This window comes from Myotis daubentonii, chromosome 17, assembly GCF_963259705.1.
Source record: "Myotis daubentonii chromosome 17, mMyoDau2.1, whole genome shotgun sequence".
Lineage (NCBI taxonomy): Eukaryota > Metazoa > Chordata > Mammalia > Chiroptera > Vespertilionidae > Myotis > Myotis daubentonii.
This window is the reverse complement of record NC_081856.1, coordinates 36,584,456-36,607,451: the sequence shown is the minus strand read 5'-3', so window position 1 is coordinate 36,607,451 and position 22,996 is coordinate 36,584,456.

The window sequence follows — 22,996 nt, the reverse complement described above, 5'->3', positions numbered from 1 at the left end:
CTTACTGGTGCCTTTGAAATTGTAATGATTGTCATGGAAAACCTTGAAGAAAATGGTCTATTTTCATTGTTAGGAATTGTTGGCTTAAGTAATATCCTAAGACAGAAAGGAGAGTACAGAATATGGGAGCTATCTCTAATAATAAAAGCATAATATGCTAATTAGACTGAATAGCTGAACGACCTTCCAACATCACTCCGGACGTCCTTCCAGACGAAGCCGTGGTGGCAGGGGCTGAGGCAGAGATGGTTAGGGGAGACCAGGCAGGCAGGCGAGCGGGTAGGGGCAATCAGGCAGGCAGGCAGAGTGGTAAGAGTGATCAGGCAGGCAGGCGGGCAGGCAGAGTGGTTAGGGGCAATCAGGCAGGCAGGCAAGCAGTTAGGGGTGATCAGGCAGGCAGGCAGAGGCAGTTAGGGGTTATCAGGAAGGCAGGCGAGCAGCTAGGGGCAATCAGGCAGTCAGGCAGAGTGGATAGGTGCGATTAAGCAGGCAGGTGAGAGCTTAGGGGAGATCAGGCAGGCAGGCAGAGTGGTTATGGGCGATCAGGCAGGCAGGCAGTCAAGCCTGCGATCCCAGATTGCAAGAGGGTGCAGGCCAGGCTGAGGGACCACCCCCCACCCGTGCACAAATTTTGTGCACTGGGCCTCTAGTATATAATAAAAAGGGAAGGAAGACAGTCATTACAAATAAAATCCAGTCAGTTTTCAGGCTGTTAGTTGCATCTGGATAATTGGTTACTGATGAGCTCATGCTAGCACTGGGTGCAAAAGGGGCCACACTTCCATGGGAAACGTTTTCTGACAGCCTACACAGGTGGCCCAAAGGCATGGAGAAGGCAGGTGAGTGGGAGCTTCTTGGGACTGATGGTGCTAGGAACTTTGTTTGAAGGAGTTCAGTAAGATCTGCTAAAATTAGAAGTGTAGTATCTCAGAGAATCAAAGGCCACTTTAATATTGAAATAATTAAAAAACACAAAAATAAATAAGTAAATAAAAAGAGACATTATTGTGAAACAAATTTTCAATTTGTGGAATCATCATAGTAATTTCCTCTAAGCAAGACCTTCCCGAGGTATCTGATTGTACCTTTTTTTTTAACTTTCCAGAGGCTGGGAAATCCTTTGGGAAGAAGAGTGGCAGGAAAGAAACATGGTGAGTAAATTGTGAGATAACATTACAGAGCGATGTCTCACCTTCAGTGTAAAGGCTCTGTTGTCTGTCCTCCTGTTCATCCATTCATGCTTGGTAAATGCTTACTGATGGAGTGTCAGTTATTTGACAGGGTCTATGCCTGACACTATAGATAGAAATGTGAATATGAAAAGCACAGAGGAGCTCCCAGCCTGGCAGGCGGGAGGAAGTGGGGGGGGGGGGCGGGGGGCGCACATATACTGCCAATTATAATGCAGTATGTTCGCTGCTATCATGGAAGTGTGTACACATTTTGAAGGGTGTGCAATGTAAGGAGTGACTAATTCTATGTGAAGTGGTGTGTTCAGTCATTTCACAAGACCAGGGAGAAAGTCAATAATGATCAGGCCCAGGAGGAAAAAATAAGCGATGAAGAGTTGGACAAAGAGCCCCTGGCCAACCAGCTGGGAAATAGGGATGGAACCCTGCGTAGAAAATTCTCAGTGGAGAGCAGTAGATGGCTGGTCTCTCTCTGAGGAGGTTACATGGTGAATACTGCTCCATAACACATGCAGTGCCTGACTTTCCCATCGTTGGGCATGGAACCCTTTTGCAAAGGCATATGCTAAGCCCATGGTCTTGCCTCAGACTGACTGGTCTTTGATCCGGGCTCACTTACTGTCTGTGTGACTTTCTTTGGCATGTCGTTTTAATCATAGTTATCTTATAGGGTTGCATGTCCTTTTTTTAGGATTAAAGAAAATAATATGAATTAAAATTATTAGAACTATGACCACACCAATAGTGTCCTGAATAAATGTTAACTGTTATTATACTTAGAGTAGAAAAAAAAGCCGCTGTTATTTAATTCTGCTGAGTTTTGAGGCATGAGCTAACTGCTTATTGGTTTCAGAAAGTGGCAGGGCCATTTAAAAAACCTAGATGCTCATCAGTATTGCAGAGAACCAACAGGGGAAAGACGGCATCTAAATCTATTTAACGATGAAAAGAATGGATAGCAAAGCTCTTTTTCTGTTGAACAAATTCTTAGAGTAAGTCAGGGAGACTAGAGTGCCCATTCTTGTGACTGGAAGCTTTATAGTCTCTCTGCCTATTCTACAGGGATTTCCAAAAGCAATTGGTATTTAGCAAAATCTAGCAAATGAATATTTAAAAAGAGAATGAAATTGTTAAGCATTGTTATTTTTCAAACTTCAGGCTAAGACCCAATATTGGGTTGTGAAATCAATTTAAATTTTTACGACAATTGCCATTTTAGATAATATAGGTAAGCATTATTCCGTAGACTTCTAGTTTTACTGAATTCATATAGGTAAAAATATGACTGACATCATTCTGAGAACTTAATAATGCTGTGTTAATTCTATAACAATCTTAGCAAATCGATTACCAACTTCATTTTGCATGTGAGGAAACCAACGGGTTAAACAACTTTATAAGGACAGAGAGTTGATATATTTCAGAGCCAGGGTGCAGACCTGGAAGTCTGTCTCCAGAGCTATGAGGTACATGGTAATAATATAAAATATACATCTCACTGTGGGTCTAGCTCAAGAGAGTTTGAAAGCCACTATGATGAGGAGATGTGCAAGTCCTACTACTCCAACATCTCTCATCAATTGTGCTGCCTTTGCAGTCCTCCTCCCATCTTGGCAATCCCAGCTAGTGTGAATGTTCACATTACTTCTGAGTTTTAGCCAAATGATCAAGTCAATTTAAGAATGAGAGGAATGTCTGTGTATGCAAAAGAGTGAGATGTCAAAATCTTCAAGGACATCCTTTAGGGAGGGAAAATGGAGAGCAGCTGGCATGTGCAGATCATAAACAATTCAATTAGTATCATTTCACAAAACATTATTTCAGAAAATCAGTATTTGCTGTGAACCTATATACTCCAATTATTGTGGAGAGCAAAGATCAATAAGTAGTTCATAGTCCAATGGGAGAGACAAGCAAACACAAACTAGGAGTTACAATATGACCTTGCCAGGTCAGTGATAGAACTGTGAAGAAATGCAGGGAGCTCTTTAGTTGTACATCAGAGTGGCCACCAAAGTGGCCTGGAGGATCAAAAAATCTCCTGGGAGAGCCCATTCTTGACCTGAATCTTGAGAATGGAAAGAGGAAAGGGTATTTCAGGCTGAGGGAAGAATGTATGTAATAAAGCGAAGAAGTGGGATATATTTATGGAACATAACATAAGCTATTCCAACTACTTACTACCACGTTTCCTGGTAATGAGAATGTCTTTGGAATGAAACATTCCATATTTTTCTACAGCATCCTTATAACTGAAGAAATGCTGAATCTTGCCAAAATAGCTGCATTCTCCTAGGCTCTATTGAGTATATGTAATTGAATACTGGCACAGCTGGAAAAGGAAATTCCTACATTATGCCTGTTCCTAATAAATTCTGGATGAATTGGCTTACCTAAGGGGTTAGTGTGCTTCAAAGATTGAAACACTTTCTATTGATTGATTGACTGCCTTTCCAGGGAGATGCTGCAGGCAGCAATTTTAAACTTTCCTTGCTTGCCTCAATTAGTATGTCGTGTTCACTAGCTCCCCAGGGCAGAACAAGTTGTGAAAATATCTTCTCATTTTAGACATATGCTTTTAACAATGTTTCACAAGTAACATTAGCCTTTGGCAACCCAGAGTTCAATATAATGTGTTATGATCCATGTCATTCTTTTTTTTTTAATATATTTTTATTGATTTCAGAGAGGAAGGGATAGGGAGAGCGAGAGATAGAAACCTCAATGATTAGAAAAAAACCATTATTGATTGGCTGCCTCCTGCACGTCTCCTACTGGGGATCGAGCCTGCAACCTGGGCATGTGCCCTTGACCAGAATTGAACCTGGGACCCTTCAGTCCACATATCAACGCTCTATCCAATAAGCCAAACCGGTAGGGCTCCAATTTCATTCTTAAAAGGAATTGGCCCATGCTTGGAAGAGCAAGGAGGCAAGGTGATATGTGTAACAGAAATGGAATCCAATGTCCCATAAAAGACTTGAGTATCCCATAAATCAGCTGATGGCCCTGGGCGATTTGCTTCAGTTCTCTGAGGCTCAGTTTCCTGGTCTGTAAAATGAGGGTGATGGAATCATTGACACGTTCTCGATTTAAATGTCTTATTTTGAGAGCATTTCAGGTGCTTCTTGAGAACCAAGAGAGATGTGTAAGGCTCGGGTAGTGCAGTCATACTCTAGCATCTCTCTGAACCCATCATCCCAAGGGAACCAAAATGGAAGAAGTTGGTTTCCTCTGTGAAGCTGGACTAAGCTGTCTTCTGAACCCAGCTGGGGAGTTGGGCTCTCTCGTTGCGCCCTTTGGATTTCATCCCATATCTGTAAACATTGCCTATATTTGCTGGTGGCCTAGCAGGCTGCTCTGGTTCTCCTGTGCCTCCAGCATGGAGAAAAGCCCAAGCCCGCAGGCATCAGAGAAGTAACGCCCTTATCTTGCTGAGCCTGTGAAGGCTAAGAGCTGCATAAGGGAACAGAGCAGAAAAACCCACATGATGTCAAAGAATCAAGCTCTTGGGGACCTTTAAACCCACTGTCCATATGCAGATGAGTCCCCCTGGGAGTATAGGGAAATATCTCCTCTTTGGAGGTAATCATTAGATCTGTCTTGCTTTCTGTTCTTCTGGAATGCATATTAACACAAGAGAAAACCAGAGCTCCGCTGGGCTAATGATGTATATTTTATGGGTCTTTTGTTCTACGTTCACCTCTTTTATTGGTCACCCCTTTAGCTGTGGTGAAGGAAATGCCAAATCCTGCTCCTGTCTTGTTGCTATAGTGATGCTAGAGAGATAAAAGCCAGGCATGAAGTGTTCAGGTGAAATTTTTATCAAACTAATGTTTAAATTAAACATGGACTTTAATTTATTTATTAAAATATTCAAAACCCGGTGATCAGGGAAGCTGAAGCACTGCTTTCCCAATTACCTTTGCCTTTTCCTCTCTGATTGCTGTTTTATGCACACAAGTGTCTTCATCAACAGTGACTCATCTGCATTTTGTTATTCTCAGGTGAGAATCACCAAACCACAGTGAAGGCAGTTGAGTGACTGGATCAGCTGAAGGGCCCACCTTTTCTGGGCAACAATATAGCCTTCTATTCTTTGATGGGAGCAATCTAATTACAAAAAGATTTTAAATGTTTCTTTCCTCTCCCACTTGAACCATGGCCCAAATATGTTTAAAGTCACAATAACTATATTTTAGAAATTTGGTTTTGTTACTAGTTCCATTTTGTAGAATGGCCACTTTTGCGTGGCAGGTCAGAAATTTGCTACTGCATCACATTCACATAAGGAAACAAAGATATGAGTGAAATAAATGGGGGTAGGTGGACCAGAAGGTTTGTCCGGATCATCCCTTGAATAGGTCAACTTTGGAGAATTCTCCTCAGTCCTTGCTCAGGATTGAACTGACCAGGCACCAAAGACTATCTGCAATAGGCCAGATAATAAACATTCTGGCTTGTTAGGTCATACCACCTCAGTAGTGACTGCTCACTTTTTTCATGGTAGCACAAAAGCATTCACGGACAACATAGAGATGAATGAGCGTGGCTGTGTTCCTATCAAACTCTGTTTATAAACAATGAAATTTGAATCTAATGTGATTATCATGTGCCATCAAATATTATTCTTCTTTTGATTTTTTTCCTCCCCAACCATTTAAAAATATAAAAACTATCCTTAGTGCATGAGCCACTAAAATAACAGGTTGTGGGCTGACTTGGCCCTCAGGCTGCTGTTGCTGACGTCTGGCATCGAATGTGAAGACAGTGAATTTGGGTCAGATTGTCTCTCTCTGAATTCTGGACTCTTCCTTTCTACCTATTATACCTCAGGCAGTTAATTTCTCCAGGTCTTGAGTTTCCTCGTGTGTACAGTGAAATTGCTGGAGTTTTACGGTTTAAGTAAAGGGATAAACACTGGTTAGAATTGCTTTTACCATAGCAAGTGCTCATTAATGGAAGTCGTTCTCATCCACAGAGGACCTCAGGCACAATGGGAGGTGCTATGTCATCGTGGGGGCGGGACTGACATAGCGGGGTTCGACATCCATCCACGGGAAGAGCCAGTGCAGCCTGGATAGAGCATATAACCACCCCTCCTTCCTTCTGCCATCGCCAGAGCAGCGCAGCCTGCCTTGCACCCACCTGGCCCTGGCTGCCTGCTCTTGGCCACCATCAATGTCCCACTGGTGACAAATGTCTCCCTGTGGAAACAGCTGCTTGTGCTCTGCGAGCCGGCGCCTTCTGTCACACAAAATGTAATCATTTTTATTTGCCTTCCACTGCACTTTCTGTGTTGACACGGTGATTTCAGGACTGGACTCATCATTTTCAGATCTTATGATGGCCATTTTCTATACCCCATAAATCCAGAGAGGCAAAATTTGCTGAACATTACACAGCTGTTGGGCAGCTGAGAACTGCCCTCCAAGAGTTGTCTGTGAAAAGAAGAGGTGTTTGTTTTTTTTCTCTGATGCTTGTTGCTTTCTCTCCTTTCTCTGCCCCTATTTATTTCTGGCTCCTGGTCCTTAAAGGGAATTTAGAGCTGAGGAATATATTTTTGAGGGAGAGAATAGAACATATAGAATAGGCATGTTTTATGTGGAGGAATTTTGAAAATATCTAGAGGTGAGCCTCTGATGATATGCTTTCTATTTTGCTTGCTTTTTGATGATTAGTTTAAAATCCTTCAAATCAGTTTTCCCAAGAAAGGCCATAACAAAATTCTATTTTTTTTTAAGATACAAGCCACAAGAAGGAAGGCTATACCAAAGTATTCTCTCTAACTTCAGGAAAGCCAGGTGTCAATTTGGAGAATTTCATAATGGAAACCATTGACAACACTTTTTATTGCTTCTTAAAAATGGTTTCAGACATTTTCTAAGATGAGTGATATTCATTAGTACGTGATTCCTATTGTTTAGGTGTGGGACTCCCTGCTGAGTTGTTTTGTAATTAGTTCAGTTTTTTAAAACAATTAAATTATTCAATTATGAAAAGCATAAAACCACAGGTTCTGAAGTCAGTTCTATTCCCAGCCCCATCACTTACTAGCTTTGTGACTTTGAACACGTTATTTAAGTTCTTTTTGATCAGTTTCCATCTCTGTACAGAATGGGCGTGTGTGTAATAATCCCACTCATCTCATAGAATCCTATGTGATAAAAGGCTAATATGAAAATTGTCCCCTGGACCAGGAGTTCAACTGGGAGTTCGACTAGGGGGCGGGGCCAACCGGCCAACTGCCCATGGGCCCTCCCCTCAGCCGGCCCCTACCCATGCATGAATTTGTGCACCGGGCCTTTAGTTGTTGTATAAATAAAAGTCATAATTCTTGCAAAGCTCTTAGATGGCACATAGCACGGAGTAAGAATTTAGTCAGTGTTAGCTCTTTTCAATCATTTATTATTCATAAGGGTGTTCAATTGTCTCTACTACGTTCAGACTTTGACCTCTTTTATTTACTAGCTATGTGACCTTGGACAGTTGCTTAACCTCTCTGAGTCTCAAGCTTTTCATCTGTAACAGAAAGAATTATAATACTTACCTCATGGTATTGGAGTAGAAAATGAGTGAAAAGCATTTAAAGCATCTAAATTAAGTCCTGACACAAAGAAACTGCTTAGTAAGTGTTAGCTATTATTATATTTGTAATTAGTTAAGGTTTTCTGGTAAATTCTGGGAATTTTGAGGCACAAGATTTAGCCACACACCAATTCGTAAAGGAGATCACGAGTAAGACAGTAATTGTAACAGAGTGTGATAGCGGTGATGGCAGAGGTGTGTGTAAACAGATGGTACTTAGTTTAAGGTAAAAGCCCACAGTGTTCATCCTTTAACACCATTGGGATCAGCAAGATTTTATTTTGATGTAGAAACATAATATCCTGCCTTAAAGCAGAAAGCAGGTAAGTAAGCTGACAGTAGAGGGAGACTGTGTGGTCCAGAGGAAAGCAGATGGAGTCAAACAAACCTGGGCTCAGTCTCTCCCCCTGCTATATACTAGTGAAATTTCTCTGCAACTTAGAAGCTCCATTTTCTTCTTAATAAAATGGGGATGATCTTACTTAATTGTATGAATCTTGGGAAATAATATTCACTTTCTATCTGGCACATGGGAGGCATATGGAAGCTACAGTGATTATTAGCTAGAAGTGGGAAAAAGGAAATTAGTCATCAGGTTAGAAAAGTAATTATTTATTTGATTTAAATCAAGTCTTGTCTCCTGGCTTCTGCAGACAAAACTTCAACATCCCAGTGTTCCAGACCTATAGATGTTGAAAAGCACAAATGACTATTGTAGAGGTATAATCATTTAGTTCTCAGGAAAAAATATGATTAAAATTGGTAGGATAATTATTTTTAAAAATTAATACAATAGCCAGTCCTTGATACAAGTCTTAACTGGTGATTATTAAGCAATGTTTCCCAAAATATTTTACTGAAAATACAAATCCTACTAATCCCAAGTAATAGGCATTTTATGGTTCAGACACTTGCAGAAATTCTGGGTTAAAACAAATTTATTCTACAGAACATTTCATACCTTCTAAGTTCATAAGGTGTATTGGATGTCTCTATGAAGAAATATAGTGTGTAACATTTCCTCAGTGTAGTTGACTATGGAGTTCTCTCTTCTTTACCCCTCCTCGTGTGTGTGTGTGTGTGTGTGTGTGTGTGTGTGTGTGTGTGTGTGTGTGTGTTCATGCCCTTGTCCCATAGAGATCATTTTGGAAAATAATGCTTTGTCCTTTTATCCGCCCATATAACACCCATGTACGTCTGCTGCGTTGCCTCTTACTGACATTCCTGCTGGTATTCTGAAAGTCAAATGTAAATCTTGCCAGACACACAGGTGTTCTTCACAGCTCCTTGAAGCTACAGGAGTCCTAGAGCCTTTCCTTTGAACTGCCCACAGTGAGTTCCTAATGAATAACTTAAAAATTTTTTAAAGGAAACTCTCAAAGCATCAGATTGACACTTTGAAACGGGTAGAAAAAAGAGAATAATGGGAAAAAAGTAAAAGTGATAGCTGAAATCCATTGCAAACAGGTACTTCGAAAACAGTCTTTCATCTTGGATTTGAAAGAATTCTGTTTTGTGCATTACTCGAGGTTCCTCTTCTGTCTGCTTCAAGCTGATGGTGTAAATTACATAAATTACACTGTACAATGCTCACAACGAGAAAGAGGAGCTATACGTGTTGCAGAGACAGGGATACGCTGCCTGAAAGCAAATGTATCCTTTGGAGGAAGAATCAAGGAAGCAGCCGTGGAAAGACCAGCCCGCAGAACATTCTATCCCTCGCCTCCTCCCCTGGAGCATGAGTTGCAATGTGCCTCAACACACATGCATTCTTCAAGTCAGGATCTACCTGGGAATAAAGAAACGCACTTTCGGTCAACCTGTTGTTTCCACAGCCATTTGCAAGTCTGAACTTATAATCTCACACAAAACCCAGAGTCAGTGAACATATCCAGAGCACGTGAGCACCTTCCCGGGATGACCTACTCAATACCAACAGGCATGCTTGATGGCTCAGTCTGAGTGAGTCACCGGGCGCGAGGGATCCATCTGCACCAGGGCTCTGTAGCTCTAGCAGACAGCAATCCTGTTGTTTTCCATGCTGGTTTGGGGATAACCACGCGTTCTTAATGGGAAATATAAATTAATAAATTCAGTAAAGGCTGTAATTAAACAATTTGAAGATCTGTAAAACTATCTAGTAACTGATTCTACATTTCCCATTTGTCCCCTCAAACTAAATTCGACCTGTCGCACTGACACATCTCCATGTACCCTGTGATGTTAAAGGGAGGCAGTAGCACCCTTCTAGAACTCAGACCTGTCATAGACTGCATAGTCTTGAAGGCAGGCTAAATGAGGAACTAGAGCCTGCCCTTTAATTTCTCAGTAACTTTTAATTTGTCTTCAAAACAGGAGTGCTCATTTAGAAACACCTTGTTCTGCCCTTTCTTTACATTTTGAGAATCTATTATTTTTTCAAGATTTAAGAACAAAGTTGGAGGTATCACACTACCAGATAGCAAACTATACCACAAGGCTATTATAATCAAAACAGCCTGGTACTGGCATAAGAACAGGCATATAGATCAAGGGAACAGAACAGAGAGCCCAGAAATAAACCCACACCTTTATGGTCAATTAACAGTTGGCGAAGGAGGCAAAAGCATACAATGGAGTAAAGACAGTCTCTTCAATAAATGGTGTTGGAAAAATTGGACGGGTATGTGCAAAAAAAATGAAACTAGACCATCAAATTACACCATACACAAGAATAAACTCAAAATGGATAAGAGGCTTAAATGTAAGTCACAAAACCATAAAATTCCTAGAAGAAAAGATAGGCAGTATAATCTCAGACAGCTCTCAAGCAATATTTTTGGGGATGTATCTCCTTGGCAAGGAAAACAAAGGAAAAATAAATAAATGGACTACATTAAACTAAAAAGCTTTTGCATAGCAAAATAAACCATCAACAACAACAAAAAAAGCCCAGTGTATGGAAGAACATATGTGCCAATGATACATCTGATAAAGGGTTAATTTCCAAAATATATAAAGAACTGATAAAAGTCAACACCAAGAACGCAAACAACCAATTTCAAAAAGGGCAAAAGCTCTGAATAGACATTTCTCCAAAGAGGACATATAACTGGCCAATAGATATATGAAAGGATGCTCAACATCACTAATCATCAGAAAAATGCAAATTCAAATCATAATGAGATATCATCTCACACATGTCAGAATGACTATCATCAATAAATTAATAAGCAACAAGTGTTGGTAAGGATGTGGAGAAAAGGAAACCCTGGTGCATTGTTGGTGGGAATGCAGATTGGTGTAGCCACTGTGGAAAGCAATATGAAATTACCTCAAAAAATTAAAGATGGAGCTACCTTATGACCCAGTGATTCCACTTCTGGGAATTTATTAGAAGAAACTCGAAAAATTAATTTGAAAAAATAAAACACTCCTATGTTCATTGCAGGGTTATTTACAATAGCTAAGATCCGGAAGCAGCCCAAGTGCCCATCAGTAGATAAATGGATAAAAAGCTATGGTGCATTTACACAATGAAATATTACTTAGATGTGAAAAAGAAGAAAATCTTACCTTTTGCAACAGCATGGATAGACCCGGAGATGATGCTAAGTAAAATAAGTCAGAGAAAGACAAATAATATCTGATCTTGCTTATATGTGGAATCTAATGAACAAAATAATTGAACAAACAAAATAGAAACAGAAGCACGGATACATAGAACAGACTGACATCTGTTAGAAGGGAGGAGGTTTGGGGGGGGGGGGCTGGGCGAAAAAAGGTGAGGGGATTAAGCAAAAAAAAAAATATATATATATATATATATATATATATATATGACACATAGACACAGACAACAGTATGGTGAAAGCCAGAGGGAAAGTGGGGTGGGGGGAGTGGAAGTGGGCAAAAGGGTGATAAATGGGTCAGAAAGAGACTTGACTTTGGATGGTGAATGCACCATGCAGTGTGCAGATGATGTTTTATTGAGTTTGAAACCTGAATGGTTTTACGAACCAATGTCATACCAATAAATTTATTTAGAAAACTATTTAAGACATTAATTATGAAGATGCTCCATTTTTATTTTTTTAAAACATTAAGTACTTGGTTGTTCAAATTGAACTTAATTGCTTAAGAATATATTGGGAGAAAAAGTAGCTTGATTTTTGTACTTATTTGTTCACCATACTTACCCTCTGTTTGCTACCAGGGACCATCTTCTCACAGCTAAAATAAGCTGAAGCCTATCGAAAGCCTCAGCCTTGTCCCAGGCCCAGATGTAGAGCTAGTTTTACTTTCTCCACTTCGCAGGTGAGAAAATAGACGAGGGGGTGATAAGTTCACCCAAGGCCACCCAGGTTGTATGGAGCGGAGTTGGGAATTTATTGCAGGTGCTCAGTCCCTGGAGCCTGTGTTCTTAACCGTATGTTCTGGTCCTCTCCAGTGCCTACCATGTAGAACAGACCCATTCTTTGGGTCCTTTTTTGGCTAAACAGGATGGGGGGAAAATGCATACATGAGAGCAGCAAAAAAAGGGAAGGAAAAAAATTGCCACAGTCTCTGTCGAATTCTAAAACAAGAGCTCCAAAATGTGTGGAACCATAGCAACTGCTGTAACTGCCTTCTTGCCTATGACACTTGGAAGGAGATGGCATTCACTAGGGTGCATACATGCCACCCCATCAGGAAGCCGTTCGTCTCGCTTCCCTGCAGTCAGTCTTCACATGTAGTAATCAACACGGCTAAGTGATGAACAAATTTAGACAAACTTCCTTTGCTATTGCTTGAGCGACAAGGCAACAAAAGAAAAGATAGAATGCAATTGTGGTTTTATTAAGGTTATGCTTTGTCTGGCATAACATTCTTAATAATGAAGACAGAAAAGTGTTAGATTGTGGTATGATCAGATGGATAAATAGCTACCTTTAAGGTCAGACCTGCAGGGGGATTGTGGGTAGTTCAGGTTCATATGCTGCGCTTTTCAACAGACACTAATTCTGTGGCCAAAGTGAATTTTGTATTGTTCCCTTCACTTCTGCAGCCCCCTAGGATTCAGGGCCTTCTCCTTCTCTCAACTTGGAAAATGTCCTCTGGTAAACCTCTCCCTGTCGGATTGACCCCTGCACTCTCCAAAAGCTGGTTCAGGTCATGGTGATTTCATGTGCATCTCAATGTGTCAACCCCTGCCCCATCCACAGCTCTGTTTGAATCAGTCTCCAGTTCCCATGGCTATCACTCCCAGTTGACAGGCACCCCAGGTTCTACTGGGCTCTCCTAATACTGCACATCTTTCACAGGAATCAACATATTTTACCTGTAAAATTTGGCTTCCTGTGTTATCTTCACTGCTTCAGCTTAAGAGTTTGAGGGTGTTCTTTGTAACATCCACATTGTAAGTGCAGAGTTTCAAAAGGACTTGGCAATGTTGAATGAAGTCACCTACCACAAAATTAACTCTTGTCAAGCCCACCGTTCTATTTAATAACATTCTCTTTCCTTGGGAGGAAAGCAGTATCTCCTGTTGGTAAGCATGATTTGTGTAGGGATTATTTCTTCTTAGAAACTGTGGCAGGCATTGCTATTTGTGTCCCAATATTTGCTTTCCCCTGAGCAATGTGCATAACTCTACGCTGTAATTCCCAGCTTCTCTTGAAGCTCTGAGATACAAGTGAAAATTGCTCTTCAGGATTTCCTGGAAGGCTTCAAGGAAGCTGTAAGGAGCTCAGAGATAAGGTCTTTGCATTTTATCTCTTCCTAGGAAGCAGGCATAATGATCGGAGATTTAGTAGCTATCATGAACCATTAAGTAACTTTGAAGATGCTAAGCGTTATTTTATTGATAGAAAAAGCATTGATTTATGATGTTCATGGACAGACCAGCTTTATACTTCCTACTTCTATAGTTCCTTTTAGTTAAAAAGAAAGAAATTTCTACTTTTTTAAAGAAAATATTTCTATTTGTTTATTTGCTGGCTTAATGTTATTTGTAGACAAACCCAATTCTAACCAGCAGAGAAGTTAATTTAAGTAAATATCCAATCAAGTGTTAAGTGGCATAGTACAGGTAAGATGTTATTAGGAATTCAGTAACACTTTAGAAGAGATTGTTATAAAAGAAAAAAGATCACTCCTCAAGTTTATAGTCTTAATTAGAGTGAATTGCTAATAATTTATAAAATAGAAATGCAATTCAAAACTGTCATGAACAATTCATTGGAAGATAATGAGGAAAAGCTTTGTAATGTGTCAGCATGGCTAGGCTGAACTGCATTTCTCAGAATTCCCTTTCCAGTGTCTTTCCAGGCAGAATGGGGCACAAGAGAGATCCTTGTAGGACAGGTGGACACAGAAGTGAAGCTGCAGCCAGTGTGTAACTTACACAACGGGCTGTACACTTGCCGGTCCACCTCATGAGTTTGAGGTAGCAGCCAGGTCTGCAACTACTCCATCTGCCTCTGGATCTTCCTTCAGCCTCTCTGAATCCTGCGCCAGGTATGTGTGTTTAATTCTATGAAGGAAGGTCCAGACCTCTTCAGACACCCACACCATCAAGGTCAGAGGCAACAGGAAATGACACAGATTTGACTCCTTTTTCATGGATTCCATTATCATGTTTATGGGTTCTAGCTTTTTCTTGCTGACCCTCACTTGACCTCCGTCTTTCTGAATGGCTAATGAGTGGAGTTTAAGCTCTAATATCAGGTGCAAATACAATAAACTTACAGAGACTGCTTAACCAGCTCCCACAGTTGCAGAAGGTCAAAACCGTGTGACAAATTCATTTATATTGTGAGGTTCCCTAGTGGTTCTGCTTTTCTGATTCAATACCAGCTGATACCATGTACCCTTTCAAAATAGTTTCATATTTAAGAGAGATAAATAAATGCAAGGCAGGCCAATTAGGAATAAAATGCCAAAAACAGCATATAACTAGACAGAAATTGAAAAGGGGGAGTTTTATGTGCCATTCTTGATCTCATTAATTATTTAAGAAATATTTATTGGGTGAAACTTAAATGAAAAGTACTATGCTATGTTCTAAATTAAAATGGGCAACAAATTTGGTCCTTGCCAACCTGGTACCAGTTCTAGGTGTTGATGACACAGCAATTAACAAAACAAATATTCCCATCCTCTTGGAGCTTACATTCTAGATGGCTGAGGGAAACAATGAACATATAAATGCAGTAATTAAATATGTACATATCAGATCATAGTAAGTGAAACCGAGAAAAACCAAGAAGAGGTAGCCCCTTCATTACATGGTAGTGGCAAGGATTTAGAGACTATGCAAAAGGCTTGGTCCACAGTAAACCTCCTGTAACTCAAGTCATGATTGTTAAAAGGAGATGAAAAAGAAGAGGGCCAGGTGATAAAAATCCATGGAAGAGGAATAATTAGAACTCAGTGCCTGATTACTTTTGTTATTTAAATGAGGATAGAGTAATGAGATTTGAATTCTGGCCTCTAGAATATGAGAAAAAAAATAAAAAATACATAGTTCTCCATATTGGTGAGATAGTAAAAGAGAAACTCCATTAATTAGGAGAACCAATGAAGATAATGCAGTCTGGCATGTGGCAGGGAAAAGTGAGCATGAACATAAGGAGGAACGTGAGACCATCCACAAGATAAAACCCTGGAACTATTGCTGAACCTGAATCTCTGAAGAACCCTAATGAGGAATTCCAACGAGGTGAAAATTGACTGAATGAGTCACTGTTGTTTGGAGAGACCCAACTCCCCTTCTGATTCTGGGGTGATGCTTCTGCTGGTACCTGGACTGGGCCGTGGAGGGATCGGGGAGGCAGCCTACATTGTGGTGAGGCTCATCTGAATCACGGGCTAATGGGACCTCAGCGTGGGACTGGAGATGGGCACCAAGCTCTTCACCTGCCTTGCAAGCTTCCCTGCAGCCACTGCACGCTTTTTTTTCTTTATTGATTAAGGTATTACATATGTGTCCTTATCCCCCCCATTGCCCTCCCCACTCATGCCCTCTCCCCCTGGTGTCTGTGTCCATTGGTTAGGCTTATATGCATGCATACAAGTCCTTTGGTTGATCTCTCCCCCTCACCCCCACCCTCCCCTACCTTCCCTCTGAGGTTTGATGGCCTGATCGATGCTTCTCACTGCACACTCTTTAGATGCCATCCCCATTTGCCCTTCATGAATAAATGCACAGAGCTGAAGAACGTGAAGAGATCTAATTGCCATCTTTAAGATACATTAACTTTTCCAATGAAGAAAACTGAGTAGTAGGTGCCGTATTGTTAAGAGCGTTAAAGAAAAAGTTTGGCGATCAATAAAACCAAATGAGATCTGATGGGTTTCATTTCAGCTGCAGATGTTGTAAATAGTAGTTGCCCTTTCAATGACTGTACTAGTACAGAACAGCAAGTCACTGATCATCTTCCTTTGTGTGGAGAAAGGTGACTGGCACTGCAGAATTAGTGAGGGGCTGAGCGTGGGTGGGGAAGCGGTAACAGCAGAGACTGGGTGGAGGGGTGGTGCTATGCCAAAAGGTCACCGTGACACAGATGACAACAGAGGATGTTCTCAGCTTAGCTGGCTAAGTGAGACATCCTCACTTATACACACATTTTTACTGAGTTGGGTGGAAACCAATTATTCCGCGTCCTAGTGGAGAAAATATCTGGCAACATTTCTTTGAAGAAGACAACCTATGAAAAGGTTCGGATGAACACAAAGCATCTTTTGGTTTGGAGCCCTGATGGAGCAAATTTTATTAACACAAACATTCGGAATAGAAGGTGCTGGGAGGCAGGAGGAGCTATTTTTTGTTGACTCTGGTATGTATTGAAATGTCAAAAGTCCTGATATTCTGTTTGGAAGAGAAGTTACTGAAGACTAAACACACTTGAAACCTGGAAATGGTTTAGGATTAAGGTTTTCAACAGGAGATTCTACGAAGCTTATAAGGAAATGGGTGCATAGAAAGTTTACACCCCTCTCCCGAGTTAAAGGGAGAGCAAGTACAGTGTCCTTTAGGATCGCCTTGCTGACACCATGACGCATCATCACCCCCCTGCCCAACCATGTATAATACTCATAACCAACCTTATTCAATATCTTTTTCTCGAGCCTTAGGGTTAAACTAATAAAAATGATAAAATACTTATAAGAATACTTGGGTTGTGTCAGGTATTGTTTAGACTCTTATATCCATCCACGTAGTTCCCATAACAAGCCTATGTTGTTATTATTTCTGTGCTACGGATGCACAGATAGAGGTACAGAGAAGCGGCACAACTGCCTCAAGGTCACAAGGTCTATTTTCAGAAGCTGGGTGTGTGTGTACAAGCATATTGTAGTTGTGAAGAAATGGTTACCCTGAAATAACAATGTCTGTGCAACTATGTGAAAATGCTCACTGATGAGAGCAGTAAGTACTTAAAATAATCTCTTTTTACTGATCCCTTTTGAACGGAGAAAATATTAGTATTATAAACACTAATGGGAGGGCCCTGGCTGAGCAGCTCAGTTGGAACGTCATCTGGTTCACCAAAGGTTTGGGCTTTGATTTCTTGTCAGGGCTCATATGGGAGGCAAGTGATTGATGTTTCTCATATCAATGTTTTTTTCTCTCTCTCCCTTCCTCTCTTTTTAAAAATCAATGAAAACATATCCTAGGATGAGGGTAAAAAAAAAAATACTAACAGGAGGGGTTTGGGACTCCCTTATGAAAGAATTTTTGAATACCAGATGATGTGAGTTTTTATTATTGATTAAACATAAAATACAGTTTCTTATGAATATGGTTGGGCATGAACTATCTGTGCAAAACAACAAAACTTCTTGTGTAACACTTCCTTTTAGCTTCCAAATGTTAGTAACCACCATGAACTGATAGGAAAAGCAGTTGGCAACTTTTGCACTAAATTTTAATATCACATAAGACATGAAACTTTTTCTTCATTAAGATTCTGTTTCCATGGCCATTATTACATTTGACCTTCACAATTGTCCTCATATAACAAAGACCAATATTCCAATTTCATTTTATCTATGAGAACCTTGAATGTTTTACTGAGTTGCTGAAAAAGACAAAACCTGGACATTATTTGAAACCAGCATTTCTGAGTCCAAAGTTGAATGCCATTTTCAATATGCTTCATTTATGTTTGAGATATTTTAAAGACAATTGCAATATATTTGTACAATATGAATGATATAGAAAGATCAAGGGTCCCAGGTTGCCTGGTGTCAAAGGAGTTCTCTGCACATGGGACTTTCAGGGTTTAAATTTAGAAACTCCCAGAAAATTGGGAGTTTTGTAAATCTAATTGTTTATCTGATTATAAAGAAACCCAAACAACAGTCCTTGGTTTCAATGGCCATGTGTACATACCTGGTATATGAAAAACAAAACAAACAAACAAACAAGAGAAGATTAACATGCCATTAGGTGGGTTGTGACTGAGAGTGAATTAGAAATAAATGAACATGATTCACTTTAAAAGTGGGAGGAATAAAACAGGGCAAAGTGTAAACAATCCTCTTTCAACTCATTAAAAACACATAATCATGAAGTGAGGAGCACGGAAAAGCTTTTAGTAGAAGGAAGTTAGTGACCAGTGAGGTCTGAAATATTGTTCAGAGACAGATGGGCTGTTTCCCCCTGAGTATTTAATGAGAGTCTGATGAAGCTTGGAACAGAAACACTGTTTCTCGCCATTAAATTGGAAGTATAAATGGAATTTTTGTAATTTTATCAGTATGGAGTTAGAGCATTGAACTTACAATTTCTACAAAATATTAACAATTGCTAACATGGACCACAAACCTACCCTGATCCAGACGCTGTCATCAATGTTTCACATACAATCCTCACCACATTGTGTGGAGAGAGGCTGCTACCATCTCCGTTTTCTATGGGAGGAACTGATGCCTATGAGACATCTCCAAGGCAAAGCTGGAGTACAAATCCAAGCCGGATGGTTCCGGAGTCCCTGTGCCCCTAACAGCTATGTTGCCTGGAGTTAGCACATGATGGGAAGTGGCTACAACTGCTTATTTCTAGCTCTCACTTTGAAATCATTTCCAAAGGTGTGAGGAGAATGTGTGAGCAGGAAAGGGCCATAAGGAGGAAGAGCTATTGGAAAATTAGGGGTGGAGTTTGGGGGAAAATATCGACTGATGCATCATTAATGAGACTCTTAAGAGGCATTATTCTCTCTTTCTCCTCTTGTTCTCAACCAGCAGAGTCTTCCCTTAAGTGACAGGCTCTGAGCTTCCTTAGCTCCTGTGTGGCTGGCATACCTAATGAGATGAGAAGACGAGGAAATGTCAATTTCATGCAGCAGTTCCATTGCCACTCACTGCCGCCCCAGTGTCCCTGAGGAAGTCTGTGGTTCATTCTGTACCTTACCTTATTTTTTATCTTAAATGAAATTTTGTGGAGGTATATTTCCCATAATTAGAATATGAGAGTGGATTAATGGTTAATTTATTAGAGCAGTAGCAATATTCCTGTACAAAGATTCTTTGCAGTTTTGTTGTGTGTGTGTGTGTGTGTGTGTGTGTGTGTGTGTGTGTGTGTGTTTTAATCTTCACCCCCAGAGTGAGGATATTTTTCCCATTGATTCTTTAGAGAGAGTGGAAAGGAGGGAGAGGGAGGAGTGAGAGAAAGAGAGAGAAAAACATTGACATGAGAGACTCATCAATCAGTTGCCTCCTGCTTGTTTCTGCCTGCCTCCCCCCACCCCCCGCCCCCGACAACTGGGGCCAGTGATTGAACCTGCAACTGAGGTACATGTCCTTGACTGGAAATCGAACCCGTGACCCTTTGGTCTGCTGGCTGGAGATCTAACCACTGAGCAAACTGGCCAGGGCTCTTCGAAGTTTTTTATATTCAAGATGGAAGTGAGAGAATGTTCTCTGCTTTTGTGATTATATTAAAAGCCACAGAGGCCATTTTTTTCTATGAAATGATATTTAAATGTGAGTCATAGTAAACAGAATATTCTGTCTCTGTTCAGAGTACTTTACATGGGCTTTTCTACAGGCATGGGTTATTTCAGATGTTTTCCCACATGTATGAAGGAAAGAAAAGTACTGACGTGTGAAGTAAAGTTGGACATATTCCAAGCCCCTAATTTCTGTTTTAAAAGCAATTGTAATTGGCCCTGGCCGGGTAGCTCAATTGGTTAGAGTGTTGTCCCCTATATGCCAAGGTTGTGAGTTAGATCCCCGTCGGGGCACATACAAGAATCAACCAATAAATGCATAAATAAGGGGGACAACAACCAATGTTTCTCTCTCTCTCCCTTTACCTCTCTCTCTAAAATCAATAATTTTTAAAAAGCAGCTGTAATTTTTAAAAATTCTTAAATAAAATAGGTGGTATATTTCATTAATATTATAAAGATATGAAAATGACCAGACGATGTACCTGGCTGGTAGAAAAATCTGTGCTGTCAGTCAGTAGGGGGTGACAATGAACCTTTATGTCAATCATGTTGCCAGAATACAGAGATACATTTGGCTTCCAGGATATTACAGTTTCTCAAAAACTATATTCTTAGTTACTTTAAGGTGAATCTATATTTAATCATGTTGCTGAAATCAACCAGGTCTCAAAGGATCTAACTTTTCAGCAAAATAAAAAGTATAAAGATTTTTTTAAAATTATTTTTTTAAAAGATTGGCATTTGTGGGTATGGAAGACAAAGCAGAGGCTTTGGAGTTAGATAGACTTGGATTTAACTCCTGGTTGCTCCTCTTCTCCACGGTGTTGATCAAGTTCGTCCTCTTCCTTTTCCTTATCAGTAAAAATAGCGATGATAAAAGCAACCTATCTAGCTCATAGAAGTATGAGACTTAAACTAAATCATGGAACTATAAAACCTAATAGATTGTAGGCAAATAGTGGGCATGTGATTATGTCACAGACATGTGGAGTTTCCTAAACGTCTTAGACTCCCCAAAGGGCAAAAATAGAGCAACACCTGATTCTTACTGTAGGGGCAAATTTGCCAGTTTCCCCTGCCTCTGGACTTAGATCTGTCTGCTTACACAAGTCATTATTTTGAACCTGCTATTCCATCCTTAGACAGATCCTAATCTGTTGAAAGAAAATGTTGTATTTACAGGTTTTATTCAGCTAGACTTGGATTCTAATGCTACTTGTGTGGTTGCAAGTCTCACCAGAACCCTTTACTTTTAATTTCTTCTTAAGAGCTAGTCAGAAAATGCTTCCACATGCATGCCACACAGGTTCAGAGATAGCAGGTAATGTCCTAGTCATTAAAGATTAAAATTGAAAAATTTAATAAACTTAAAATATGAGTTTATCAGTTAACAGAGTAAATGTTGGCATTTGACAATGTATTTCTTGCAACTTTTCAAAAGTACACCTAAATCAGGCAACCTAGACTTAAGACTAATGGGGAAGGATTAACCCTTTTTCTTAGAAAAATGTACTTTAAAATTGATTTTAATATCCGTAAGTACTCAGGATATGCATGGCCTCATGAACTCTTGTTTCCCATGTATGTGAACCACCTGGAAAAACTCCCCAAGTACAGTTGTTATGAGCACATTCTATACAATTTAGATTTTCTTCTTTTAAGGGAGATGGTAAATTTTGAGGGCAATTACAAGAAACGGAATAATGGTTGCCCTTTAGAACTCTTCTCTTCGGTGTTCCAGTTCTTTCACTTTTATTCCTATCCTTTTACATCTTTATTAGAGGCATTTATTATAATTGGACATTTCTAGTTGAAATGAGGCTCTGAGAAGCTATTGCCATGAGCACAAGAAAGAAAATATTAATTTTCAGAGTAATTAACTGTGGTTTTAAATTATAGAATGATTTTATGAGCTTCCCAACCATGACAACTCAGATAAAGTTACTGAGATAGGGGAAAACTTAAAATATGTTATAGGTTTTAAATCATTATGTTTGCTTATATTCAAAATGACAGATCTGTTTCTTTTGATACCCTCATACATCCAAAGTGACACATAGAAGGTGGCTTAATCTCTTATTAACTAGATATTATGACATGCTAGAAAATGGCAACCCAATCGATGGAAAAGCAAAGTTTATTCAACAAGTGTGTGTCGCCAAATGATTGAGTTGATGCAGAATAACATCTCTAGCTTTCATGCCTATTTCTAGATTGCTCTATTTTCAGTTTCTGACAGTTGTCATAATCTCTCCAACTTTCTCATTTTTTTGCATATGCTTTTCTCTCTGTTTGGAACATTATTTCCCATCCACTGAAAAGTCCACATTCCCTGGCTAATGCTTTCATGCATCTATCATTCATTCATTCATTTGATAGCCAAGTAGAATCAACACTAGTGCACATGCAAGGTGTTGGGGGAAAAGCATATAGTCATGAGCAAGACATGCTCGGCTCCTCTGCTCAGGGATTTTAGCTCTAGCAGAAGGAGCTTTCTCCATCTCCTTCCCTTCCTGTGTTTCTTGTCAAGTTTGCCCCTGACGGGAGAGTCTTTTAGCCGAATAATTTTGACATTAAAAAGAAAAGCAAGCCCTAGCCCGTTTGGCTCAGTGAATAGAGCTTCGGCCTGCAGACTGAAGGGTCCCTGGTTCGATTCCCGTCAAGGGCACATGCCCGGGTTGTGGGCTCGATCCCCAGTAGGGGGCGTGCAGGAGGCAGCCTATCAATGATTCTCTCTCATCATTGATGTTTCTCTCTCTCCCTCTCCCTTCCTCTCTGAAATCAATAAAAATATATTTTTTTAAATAAAGAAAAGCAATCAATAGTCACAGGCACAGGTTTGTTATTCTTATAGATTTATTTACCTACTATAATTATCCAACAGCTCTAAGAGTCTACTATCATTTTCCCAAAGGATTGGGGGCACAATGTAGCCTGAAAAATAAAATGACAATTCAGAAGCAAAAATATGTAGAGATAGGTTACGTAAGGCCCTGTCCTAGCACCACCAGCTGCATTGACTGTAATTCGTAGCTACTCATGCCAATTAATGGCACACAGGTAAATAAGCAGAGGTAAGTCACAGGAAGTATTTCCTCTTGTAGAATTGCTTTTTTTTTTTTTTAAATGATATTAGAGAGAGGAAGAGAGAGATAGACATATCAATGATGAGAGAGAATCATCAATCAGGTGCCTCCTGCACAACCTCTACAAGGGATGAAACTCAACCTGGGCATGTACCCTGACGGGGAATTGAACCATGACCATTGAGCAAACCCAGCCAGGCTAGAATTGCTTTTA